Source organism: Hippopotamus amphibius, chromosome 11 (genome assembly GCF_030028045.1).
Source record: "Hippopotamus amphibius kiboko isolate mHipAmp2 chromosome 11, mHipAmp2.hap2, whole genome shotgun sequence".
Lineage (NCBI taxonomy): Eukaryota > Metazoa > Chordata > Mammalia > Artiodactyla > Hippopotamidae > Hippopotamus > Hippopotamus amphibius.
This window is the reverse complement of record NC_080196.1, coordinates 42,832,202-42,836,591: the sequence shown is the minus strand read 5'-3', so window position 1 is coordinate 42,836,591 and position 4,390 is coordinate 42,832,202.

Here is a 4,390-nt window from a genome sequence, read left to right as displayed (position 1 = left end):
ATTCCCCCTCTGGATCCGCTGTCCATTCTTCTTTGCTTGCTCTGTGTCCTGGGAGGCTGACTTCTATGGCCTGAATTACCCAGGCTCCCTTGTTCTCTGAGCCAATGGAAGGCACTGGAAAGAGACTGGAGGGCAGGAGGGGAGAAGGGTTTGGTGCTTGCTCCATTGGCTCCTTTTCAGGCCTGGACTGGTAACAGCTCTCTGCAGTTCCTAGCTCCAGGGCACTGCACCGTGCCTGGCTGGGCCCTTAACCCCGCCCACACCTCTGAAAGTCCATCCATTCATTAACCTCTCTTTAATCACCCACTGGGGATGTTTTGCCAGTTTCCTGCCAGGATCTCACCATCAAAGCTCTCTATTCTTATTTTACACACAAGGACACTGAGGTCCAGAGAGGCAGGGCAGCTTCTCTGTAGAGCGCTTGGAGCCAGGACTCAGTGGTCTTGCTCCAGGACTTCTGCTTTTCACTGTTTGTGAAGGTGCCCAGGGAGGGGTCACCTTACCTGCCAGCCAACACCTCAGGGCAGAGGAGGAGGAAAGACCTGGAGTTGGGCCTTTTGGATTCCGGACTCTGAACCAGGGGGCTTCCCTCTCAAGAGGCCAAAGTTAGCAGTGGGAGGGGATCACTGTTTCTTTTCTGACCGGTGGGAAGGGCAGCAGCAGATTCTTTGATCTCTTTCTTCACCAGGCTGGGACCACGTGTTCAGGCTAGCTGGCTGCATTCCTCCCGACCGTTTCCTCTCCGGGCCCTTGCGTGTGCTCAGTGGTCAGCGAATGTCTGAAATAAATAGATATGGCATTGATGGCTGGGAGCTGTGGGTGGGGGGAAGGCCAACAGAACAAGTTCTGTCTCTCTTCAGGCTCCCTGGGAGGGTGAGCTTGTGAGTGTGTGAGTGTGAGTGTGAGTGTGTGTGAGTGTGTGAGTGGGAGTGCAGGCAGCAGTGGCTGTGGCTGAGTGCTTGCTGAGGGCTGGGGTGCCCGCCCAGGGCAGCTTATGACATGGGGAAGGAATTCTCTGGGAACCCCGGTGGCAGGCGGTGGGTGGGGTGCCCGGGTGACCGGGCAGGGTGGCTGCAACACTGAGTCAGCCCTTCTGGCCTGACTCCGCCCCTCCCCTCCTGGCCCGGCTGCCACATCAGGAGCGAGGGGCCGAGGAAGCCCTGCGAACTCCCTGTTATCTGCCCCAAACCATGAGATGGCACAGCTAGCATGGGGGTGGTGTTCCTGGCCCTCCCAGTCCCAGTCAGGGAGGGCCAGAAAGAGCTCAAAGAACAGTCAGCGCCAAGGGTGAAATCTGGGAAGGTGATGTGAACTCTGGTTACAAGAAGGAACCCAAGACCCAGAGAGGTCTGTACCCTCTGCAAAGTCACACAGCAGAGTTGGGCAGAAGCCTCCAAAAGGCAGGTGTGGTGGAGGGGAGGCAGGGGAGCAGGCTGGTGAAGGGGGCCTAGGATTCAGAGCTGGCAGCTCTTGCCTACACTCCAGTTGTCTTCTTGCCCCTACCCCCAGTACACACACCAAGTGCCCTCTGAGTCCAGGGGGAGGGTCTGAGCACCATCTGCCTTGCTTCCCTCGCCTCCTCATGTCTGGGTTGGATGGAGACTAGGGGTGGGTTTCGTGTAAGTCTTTCTGCAGGAGCTTGGTGCTTGGAGGACGTGAGACTTTGAACCTCTTTAGTTTTGGTTATAGGTTAAACATCCCCATAGTCCAAAATCCTAAAGTTAAAAGAAGAGATATGGTGAAAAGGAGTCCCCCGACCCCCATCCAGCCCCCGCCCCTCAGTTCCCCCTCCTGGAGGCCCCTGCAGTTACTGGCTCCCTGGGAACCCTGAGTTTGGGATTTCTGACCTGAGTGTCCCATCCTCTCTGTTTTCCCTCTAGAAGAGGCCCCCTTGGGAGGTGGTGCTGGGGGTACCCCACCATGGAGGTTGGGGCCTGAACCAGGTAAACCAGTTGCCATGAGTGGTGGTGGCCTCCTTCCTGGGCCTGAACTTGGCCCCAGCTTAAGAGCATCCAGCTCAAGCCACTCAGGAGGGGTGAGGCCCATCAGTTCTCCTTTCAAACTGCTTAGAGCACCCCTAGAAGCTCTCACCTCCTGCCTGGGTACCCAGGTGTCTGATACCCTGAGCTGGGGCTCCCACAGTCTCCCTTTATCTCCTGGTATAATTTACATGCTTTCCCCATCCTGCTTCTCCTTGACAGTTCGATTACACTCAGATTTAGTAAGCACTTATGATACGCCCGGCCTGGTCTGGAGACACAAAGTGAAACTGGCACAGCCTCCTCCATCCAGAACTCATGGTCTAATGGGGGAGGCCAAAAGGGAAAGATCATTACGCTTCAAGATGGTTCATGATATGTGCTCTGATAGTGGGGGAACAAAGAAATTCCAGGCTAAAAAGCCTGCCAATAGCAAGTGTTGGCGTGGGCATGGTTTGGTGGGCATAATTCTAGTGGCCAGTGAGAAGGTGACTTAGGCCACTTTGGAGCATAATTCGGCAATTCCTAGAAAGTTGACCATGCACCTTCTCTGTGATCCAGCAAGTCCACTTTCTGAGTTCTCACTCTGGAGTAGAGTTTTTCAAACTTTTGGACAGGTATCCTCAATAAGCACGAACTGTGATCAAGAAACACATGTAACACACTCAAGCCACACACAACTTTCACCCTAATGGTGACCCTGATGACATGTGATACACAGTATTTTCTAATTAGTTCTTTTTTTTTTTTTTTTTTTGGCCACGCCGTGCAGCATGCAGGATCTTAGTTCCCGACCAGTGGAAGTGTGGAGTGTTAACCACAGGACGACCAGGGAAGTCGCTCTAATCATTTTGAGTTTTAAAAAATGCTGTCTCTTACCCATTCAATTGATTTCATGACCCATGAATACGTCTGAGTCCATAGTTTGAACCATCCTGCCCTAGAGACACTTCTGTTTGTACAAGTAGACAAGAATGCTCACTGCAACATAGTTGTAAGAGTCAAAACCTAGATAGGGCTTTCATGGTCACTGCCCAAATAGACAAATTGCAATGTGGTCAGGAAGTGGACTGTGGTACCTCCGCTCCATGTACCAAAGGATACACACAGGGTGACACTATTAATGTAAAAGGTAAAACCCTGCAGGTTGATAGGGTACATCGTTTATGGATACATCTGTACCTGGTACAAGCATAAACCAGGACCGGTTCTCTCTGGAGGGAAGTGTAGTTGGGAGGCCTCCATAAGGAACTTCAACTGAGTTTCTTCACTTTTTAACTAAATTTTTAAGGCTTACTTTAAATATATATATATATTGGAACCAAATTTTACAAAATATTAAGATATGACAAAGTTGGAGGAAAGGTACAGGGCACTCACTATATTTTTTATATTATTTTAAATTTAACAGTGTTTCTGAAAATATTTCATAGTAAGACAAAAGATTGCTGCTTGAGAATATCAGAGAAGGAGACTTTATTCTGACCATGGGAATAGACAGGGGAGCGTGGTGGAGTGAGCCCACGAGCGCAGCTACAGAGGTGGGGGTGGATGTGGTCCTGGGGAAATGAGGGTGAACATACTCAGTTCTTAACTGGGGGACACTGTGCTGATGGCTTTATCCCACTTCCCCCCACATGCTGCTACAATATTCTCCCCATTGAACAGACAAGCAAACAGAGGCCTCCCCATTTAACAGATGTAAACGGAGGCTGAGAGAACTGCCTCTGGAAAAATGGCAGAGCTGGGCCTCCAACTTGGCTTATGAGAGTGAGAGGCTGTGCAGTTCACAGCACAGTTCTTGAGAAGTAAACTTTGTGTTTCCCAAGGGTGCTGGAGTGGGGAGGGGTGGAGACAAACAGGGTCTGGTGTGCTGAGCTAAGACCTGTACACTTGATTCTGTGGGTAATGAGGAAATGCAGGAAGGTTTCAAGCAAGGGAGCAGGGCAGTGAACTCACTGGAGCTGTATCATCAAGTTTCTTAAATTTTGTTATTATCTTTTTAACCAACTGAAACTTTCTTTATTCTTTTATTTGTTTATAAATTTATTTATTTACTGGCTGCATTGGGTCTTTGTTGCTGCATGTGGGCTTTCTCTAGTTGCAGTGAGCAGGGGCTACTCTTCGTTGCAGTGCGAGGGCTCCTCATTGCAGTGGCCTCTCTTGCAGAGAGAAGCTCTAGGTGCACAGGCTTCAGTAGTTGCGGCACATGGGCTCAATAGTTGTGGCTCACGGGCTCTAGAGTGCAGGATCAATGGTTGTGGCACATGGATTTAGTTGCTCCGTGGCATGTGGGATCTTCCCAGACCAGGGATTGAACCCGTGTCGCCTGCATTGGCAGAAGGATTCTTAACCACTGCACCGCTTAGAAAGTCCCTGAAGCTTTCTTTAAACAAACTCTAACTCAGAAC